Genomic DNA, 8905 nt, shown 5'->3' with positions numbered 1-8905 from the left:
GACTAGAATGTATGTGATGATATAGGGAGGTTGGTGAGGAAACATATAGGTAAATGCATATGCTATACATTATGATGAGGAAACATGTGTTGGGGTATGAGAAAATTGCAGCTGTAATGCAGAGGTGGAATGTGGTGAAGGAAGTGTGAGTGGTAAATATGTTGTGCTGGGATGTGTAATGAAAGTGATTCTTCAGCAATTTGGTTTAAATCTCTTCGGCCACATGTCCATATACCCGGGGTTGTCCCGAGATGCCTCTGAGGCCTCAAATGATGGAAAGTGTATCACTGCACCATATGCATATGCTCTATCAATGAAACTGGAGTTCAAACCATATTCCAAAAATCGCCTATATTCCCTTTCCAGTCCAGCTTGATTACTTGATTGAGTACTTGTGACTAATGAATCAAACCTATGTTATTCAAGCCCATCGTCTCCCAACAATTGCTTCTACAAATTGGTTTTCCCATATTAAATCTCATGTATATACAACCATTCTTCAGACATACCTTGAGTAGCCTATTCAGTCGTGGAGCTGAAAGCTTCTGTAATGTCACATGCACAGGTAACATAATATGCAGGGAGGTGTGGATGGAGTGAATAATGGGTGCATATGGTGTGGTAGGAGGGTTAGTGTGTAACTGTGAAAGGTGATAGGTGATAAATGTCAGCAGGTGGTTTTGCAGAAAGGTGTGACAGTTAGTGGGGATATTACTGTGAAGGGATATAAGTAAGTGGGTATGGGGAGTTAACAAATGATGGAGCAGTGCACCCCAGGTGTGCGTGGAAGTGAAGACCGACGGAACTAGGACCCTCACACCTCAGAGACAAACTAACTATCAAAACTAATTAGAGAACCCTCACCGAAAGATGACTGGTGTCGGATCTCAAGATCAAGGCTTTGTAAAATTGCAAGAGTCAGTTGTGTCTATTTAGGAAGAAAAACTGAACAAGGAAACTACCATTGTGGATCAACTGCGAATGACCAGATATACCTTACACGCTTGCACATGATAAACTGCTCCAGAATCCCCACCTTCACTAGTAATTCGGCATTCAATTAAGGCCACACATGATCATGCATGATCCATGGGTAAACAGGGGTTTTTGCTTCACCGTGACTCAAATATTCCTGATTTCATATTACTTTTTTTTTATACTGGAAAATTCAGTAATCTAGCATATAGTGATGCCTTTTTTCTACACTACCCCTTATGCAGGATATCCCTCTGAATGGCTTGTTAGATTCTAACCAAACATGATCTTATCCAATCTAAGAATTTGGCTAAACCCCAACAGTCCTACACACTTGACAAATATATCTAAGAAAGGATACACAGATTGATAAATCACAGAAAGAGAGGATATCAATATCCTCTCCAACCTGATTTTTTTTAGGTTCTTCAGAGAACCCAGATAAACCAATCTTCTTAATTCTGCAGGATCTAGGTTAAAGAAACCTTCAGTTTCTCCACTTCTCCATTAATGGATGCAATTGACAAGGCTACAATAGCAAATAGAATTTAACAGCATGTAATATATCAAAGATATAACGACTGTTTCCAGAGCTCAACATTTCTTTCTCAGCACTCACCCATTTCCATATAAAATCTATAAATAACTTGCGATGAGATGATGATTAGATATCAAGGATGATTTGCCATGAACAATGGTGTAAATTCCATTACCCCTTTAGAGGTGATTCAGGACCAACTCATGATTTGATGAATATGTGTGAATTCAAGGAAAGTGCCTACGGTGAGATGCACATTGTGAATGGGATAGGATGTACATGGTGAACTGTGGCAAAGCAGAGCACTGTGAAGTGAAGTGTTAAAAAAAAATGTTGCTACAGGTTGAATGATATACTTTATGATAGGATACAATGAACCTGTTAGTGGACAAAGAAAAGATGAATACCCAATGATGAAAATGCAACATCAAAGCAAAAGACCAATGGCAAGAAAAAAAATCCTATGCTGATGTAACTAATATCATACAGGAGGTTGATGATGCAGAATCAACAAACAAGTTATACATATATATAAAAAAAAAATGACGAATCAAAACAAGATACCGAGATGTAAATGATGGGCTGGTATTGCTAATGGGATCAAGCGCATGGTAAGTAGATGATATAACTTAATAAAACAAAAATGGGATACGTTAAGCTCCTTGATTAAATCACAGGGGGCTCTCCTTCTGTGAGGCCATTCTTCATAGACTGTGCTCTAGTGCGAATTATTCAGATATCACGAGCAACCGTGATTCAGTGAAATAAAGATAACCCAACGTAAACGAGATCCATAAACAAAATAATCAAAGGCTTAATGAAACAGGGAATCAGATGCAACAGACCGAGGGATACTTACAGTAAATGAACAGGGTAGACATGATGAGACCCAAACTTTAAAATAGAAGATCATACTAAAATAGAAGAAGTGATATTATAGTTATAAAATGGGAAATAGAGTCTAGTGAACCAAGCATAGAGAATGTAGCAGTCGATCATATCCAGCATGAATAAAAAAAAATGCAATGAACAACAAGAAAGAAATGAAAACAGATAGGTAGAATGAAAATTACTGAAATGAAGATACAAAATGTGAATCGAACCAGAATATTGCTCATAGATCATACACAGAATTTAAATCCAAGCATTGAAATAAAAATTGGGGAAAAGGATATACGGTAAAGAAAACATAGATGCAGAAACAAGTTACAATTTATGTAAAACATTAAAAAGAAATCGAGGAAATTCAGAGAAGAATTGTAAAGGAGAGAAAAACCATCGTCGGAATATCGATATTCCATTGATATGGCACAACAAATGTGGATCGGTAGTTGCCATATGCAAACTGATGTCACAGTAGTGCTCTAATAGGGACGATTAAGCAAGAAAACTAGAAGGAAATCAAGGAAATTAGAAATTACAGAGATTGAGAAATAATTAGCAAAAGAAGAAAAGAAGAAGAGAATGTTGGAACCATTGTGTTACGTTGATATCGCCAGACACAGACCGATACTGTTATATGCAGATTGATACTGTGTATGAGGCTTGCGACTAAATAATGGAAGATGTTTAAGAGATTAATGGGAACAAGAAGAAAGAGGAGAAGGTAAGATGATGTCAGAAAAATTTAAAAAAAGGAAAAGAAGAGAGGTTTAACTCACAGTTTAATCAATCGGGTGATGCTCCTTCCAGATTCGCTTGCTGCAGGGGCTGAAGTTTTCCTCAATCCGGCCAATGGGAGAAGCGTGGCTCTACAGAGATTCTGAAGGAGGAAGGGGGATTCTGAGGGAGGGAGCGATCGTGAAGGAGAAAGCAAATGGTGGACAGGTGAATAGCGGATGATGGATGCCTTATCGACCCCCCTGAGGGTCAATTTTATAGGAGATGGCCGTTAGGCCTCTTTCAGATCGGGTCCCCAATTTTTACAAAAATTTTCAAAACAGAGGCCTTTTCAACAAATTTTTCTAAAAAGTGGTTTTCACAAATCCAGTTTTTAAAAATATGCTTTAAAAAGGCCATTTTTTGTGTTTTTTTTTAATTTTCTTATTATATATTTTTTTTGTTCTTTTCTTGACATTTTCTACATTTTTTATATTTTTGAAAATAAAAACTCTAAAACTATGGGATTTCTAAACTTTTATAAAAGTTTACAAATATTTACAAAAGAAGGCGCTTCTGAGAGTTCGAGGTTATCTTTTGGAATTTTCTTAAAAAAAAAAGGGTTTACATCCGGATTTTGAGGAAATATTCGAGGTTTAAACCTCGAATCAAGAAAGATAGAGTTGTGGATCCAAATAGATACCAGATGGACTGTCTGAGCCTTTCAGAAATTATTTTTGGTATTTTTGTAATTTAATTTAAAAATTTGGATGACGAGGCTCAGATTTGGGTTTTGATACTGGATTCGGATCTGAAATTGAGTCTGATATATATAAAAAATAGAGTTTATTCCAGAAAATCCAAAGAATAGCTGAAATTTAAATTGGATTTGACTCGATTTACTCAGAAAATGGGGGTCAGGAGCAAAAAGGGAATATTTACAACAATTTGAAAATTTTGGGGTGTTCACACACACCAGAACACGTGAATTTGTGTTTCAGGGAGAACACACAACACCCTCTCCACAGCAAGAGTGGAGGCTCAATTGGTTGTGGCCCTAAGGCATATTTCAGAATTATATCAATAAAAAATATGCAACGTGCAAGATAAAAAAACCCTAAAACTTGAAAAAATAAGGCATTATATGATTAACATCAAAAGAGAAAAGAAATTGCCATAGAGAAGCAGAAGTAAAGACCACAACTATCAAGAATAATACCAAAGAAAAATAAAATAACCTAATTAAACTTGAAATAGGCATGCTTTCCACTGTTTTCTCATGCAAGCGGGTCTTAGGATTGAAAAAACATTAGCCCGCCATTTTGCTCATTAAGGCGCAAGATTGGAGCTTGGATTGGGCACGTTTCGGTGCTTCCCTGATAATTTTTTTGGAGTGAAGGAAACGATTTATTAAAACATTCAATCACAAAACACAAATCAGGACGATGAGTGATCATCCATCGGGGCGTGTTTGACTAATTGGTTTCCTCCCGCCCATTTTTCATGAGCAGCTGCGAAAAATAGGTCTCCCAAAATCTTACAAACTAGTAACTAATGGCTTTAAAAGGAAAAAATAAAAGAAGAAAATAAAAGAAACAAAAGAGAAAGAAGCAATCCCTTCATTTTCTCTTTCTGCTGCTTCACTTTCCATTTCTAGTTCTCTCTCCCTCCCCCTCTCTTCCTCTTCTTGTCGCCTTCTTGCAGTTTGTGGTGGCAGTGGTGGTTGCAGCAGACCTGATGGCCACAAGATGGATCCATGCTCTAGTGGTGGTTGCACATAGGTAAGGGTTAGCAATAGAGAGGGGTTAGCAGAGTTTTCTTCAGCAGGGGATAGACAAAGGTGAGAGAGAGAGAGATGTCGTTGAAAATAGTATCGGGTAGGAGGTCCTCATAAAATGGAACAAAAATGGTGGGAATTCTTTTTTTGCTCGTCACTATCTCATCATTTTGAAATAAATTGATTGTTAACCACTGGATCAAGTGCAATCAACATTTTTCGGAGATTGGAATGCATTCAATTTCAATGAATATTAGCAACATTAAACTAATCAATTACATACGTGTACTAGAAATTTCAATTTCAATTTCAATTGCATTTATGGATAATAACAATACTTGTTCATGAGAACTGAACCTTCTTCTCTGTTGCAACCTTTTCATCAGAGCTTATACTTTTTTGTCTGCACGAAGTGCAGCATCAGACTTATGAATGGTGTTTGCATCCGATTCAGTCATATGACCCTCATTTATATCTACTTTTTGATGATGGTCCATATTAACCTCAGTCCCTTGGTCAGGTACTTCCTCCACCCTCTCACCGCTATCACTATAGGTGACCACATCTCCAACTTCATTTATCCAAGCATTGATGTTAGCAATAACCTCAGTGCCAGCCAATGGATCACCCCCTCCATCTTCATTGCTTTTTAGGATGGAAGACAAGATTGTACCTACAAACTGCTCAACTTTTTATGCACATTCTTCCTTAGATACGGGTCACTTTGACATTTATAGTTGTTCATTGTATGACAATTCAAGTTTTTCTTCCAGCTCACTGTTTGAGTGCAACTGTATATGATTATCAATGATGTGTTTTTTGTTAAAAACATCAGGCACCCACATTTTTTGGCTTTAGATGAGACACTCTTTTTACTCATTTTTGCAAACTAAGTCATGCTTCCAAATTACCAAGATGACCCAGTTCATAGTTCTTTGTTGGCTTTTGTTATTGTGCTACAACAATAGAAGATGATGTGGGTGTGGACTCCTTCATTGTCTTCTTTTTATTGGTCATATTGTATTAATAAACAAATCTAAATTTTTCTATAATAACAAAACAAGGAATATTGAATAAGCATTATAAAAAATAAATTATTTGTATTTCAAAAAGCATTTCAAAAAAAAGGGAACACTATGTTTACCAGAAATATTAAAAAATATTTTATTAAAAATAAAGAGTATTGTTTGATTCAATCGTTAAATAAAAGAAAACAATGTTTGATTCAACCATTAAATAAAAAGGAACACAGTGCTTATCGAGAAAACATGTCGTCGATGGTTCGGTAGTGATGATGTACCTCTTGTGAATAGTTGTCGAAAGGAAAGCAAGTTGAGGAGCACTGATTGGGGATAAAAGACAAAAAAATCCTAGATTATGCAAAAATAATTAGGTTGGGGACCACAACAGGTTTATATATGATTCAAGAAAATATTTCATAAAAATAAGAAATATCACATATTTGTCATAATTTCACAAATATTTAAGTACAATATTTGTGATATAAGGTGATTCACAAATTACTTTATGTGAGATAACGCAGTATATGAAAATAAGTAAGATATTTATGAATTTAGTGATAAGTGGTAAGTGGAGTTTAACAAATAAATTTATGCAATTTCTAAAGGTATATATAAAAAATAGGATATTTGAAGTGTATGTGAATAAATTTATGCAATTTTTGGAAGTGTATGCGAAAAAGTTGGACATTTATGAATTTAGTGGAAAGTGGAGTTTTACAAATATATTTATGCAAAATATTGATGTATATGCAAAACTGTATGATATTTATGATTTTGGTGGTTTTGGTTTCACAAAAAAATCACAAATAAAATTATGTGAGTTTGTGAGTTCCACATAAAAAACCTGCGATTTTGGATTTATGTGAGAATTGGACCTAACCGACAGGCGGTATAATTTTATCGCAATAAGTCTTCAATTTCCAGTTGTGAAGAGCAAAAGAGTCTTAATGATGTTGGATTGTGATTTTGGACATCGGGAGAATATTAGAAATTATAGGGTTTCGAGAGAATCGGGTCAAATTAATTGTACGGTACGATCATTTTTCATTTTTATATTATAACTTTAAAAAGAAAGAAAATGTATAAGACTCAACTGAGTCAATAATCGACTCAGCCAAGCCAAAACATCAGCAAAGACAACTCTCAATGAAATAAGAAAAATAAACATACAAATAAAAAAAATCTGAAAGAGAGAGAGAGAACCAAATGGAAGAATTTGCTTATCCAGCAGGTAAATAAACCACCGTGAAAAGTGAGACAATGGAACATAGTCATTTCTTTCTCCACCCCAAAATCGTCATCATCTTATAAACAAATAAAGAAAAAGTAAATTAGAAAAACACACATGCAGCAACTATTTGCAAGAAAAGAGAATAAGATTACCGAGAGGGAGGGAAAGAGAGAGATCAAAGCTTCAAATAAAAAAAAAGAACGGAAAATACATAAATGTGAAACACAGAACTTGCCTCTAAGTTAGGCTTTTGATCACATCACTTTGCACTGGCAGCAAGTTGTTCCCCTTCACACCACCCAGGTGGTATCCCATGTGGTAAGCGGGATCCTGTGCCAAGCTGAAGGCTCAGGTTTGAATCCCTCTTCCACATAGGACTTAAGAGATATCTGGTAGGGGTCTGCCTAACCCCAGTTTGCCTTTCTAAACAAAAAATGTTGTTCCCGTTCACAGGTATTCACACTAAAAACCAAAGGACAAAAAAACAATGAATGACAAAGATGATAATATAAAATTGCTAAACATAACTTGGATATGATAACTAAAATAGGTAGTTGAAGTGAGCACTTTGCAATGACAAAATGTTGTTCCCAAAAGGCTACGTATGGAAACTCATGAACCACTACAAAAACCACGGAAGAGAGAGAGAGAGAGAGAGAGAGAGAGAGAGAGAGAGAGAGAGAGAGATGCCCATGGATCCCCTATTGCTCTTGAGGCACTTGCACACCCTACTCACCACCTTCATGTTGCCAACAGCCTACGAAACCAGCCTAGAGCCTATGGCAGTCGATCCTCTAGATGGTGTAGATGGTATATGTTAAGAGGAGTCAGTTGCTTTAAAATTATTTTATTCTTAAGACTGCATATGGTATTTTATTAATAATGAAGGACCCTGCTGTAATTTTTATTCCTAACTAATCTCCATTTAAACATAAGAGAGATTAGACCTAATAATAAGAAACACGTCCTTCCTTCTCCTCTCTCTCTCCCTCTCTCTCTCGTTTCTTCTCTCTGTTCTATTCTTTTATCCTTTTTGGCTGTTTACATGGTATCAGAGCCTTCAAACTTGGGAATCTGATTTCGGTGTGTTACGCCAGAGCTCACGTGAAGGGCATCATATTAGAGATCACGTGAAGGGCATCAAATCAGAGGGTTTTTTTTTTTTTTTTTGGGGGGGGGTGGGGAAGATCTAATAACAGATCTATAGTCTGACAATAGTCATGACTCATATTTGAAATCAGATCTAAATGTCATGATAATGTCCTATGTGCTTGTCGACCAGATCTGGTGGTTGCAGGTCTGGGTGTTGCGATGAGGTCGTGTAATGGGTGAAGATCAGATCTGGCAGTCGTTGATCTGTGTGTTGTGCTGAAGATCAAATACGGTCGTTGATCTGCATATTGTGGTGCGTGCCCAAATAGGAAATTAGGTCTGATCATAAGTTCCTGTGTCATTTGTGGGTGCTGGAAAAAAAAAGGAAGAATCAGATGTGATTGAGTTCAGATCCTATTATTTAGTGGATCGTGGGAGTAGATTTGAACAGTGCTATTGCTGGTAGTCGACCAATCTTACAAACTGTGATAGTATTTTTTTGGCACATGGAAGCCTATTTTTCAGACGTTGTAGCAGCAATAATGGTTGTGAATAAAAAAAATTTGTTCGTCATGGGTGGCGTTCCAAAATCTGATCACAAGGTTGAACTGGTTGGGGAATATAAGGCCTTCACTAATCCCTTCTCATATGGGTCATCCGTGAAATTAAAC

The sequence above is a fragment of the Nuphar pumila genome, chromosome 3 (assembly GCF_984573655.1).
Source record: "Nuphar pumila chromosome 3, dmNupPumi1.hap1.1, whole genome shotgun sequence".
Classification (NCBI taxonomy): Eukaryota; Viridiplantae; Streptophyta; class Magnoliopsida; order Nymphaeales; family Nymphaeaceae; genus Nuphar; species Nuphar pumila.
Note: the sequence above shows the minus strand (reverse complement) of the source record.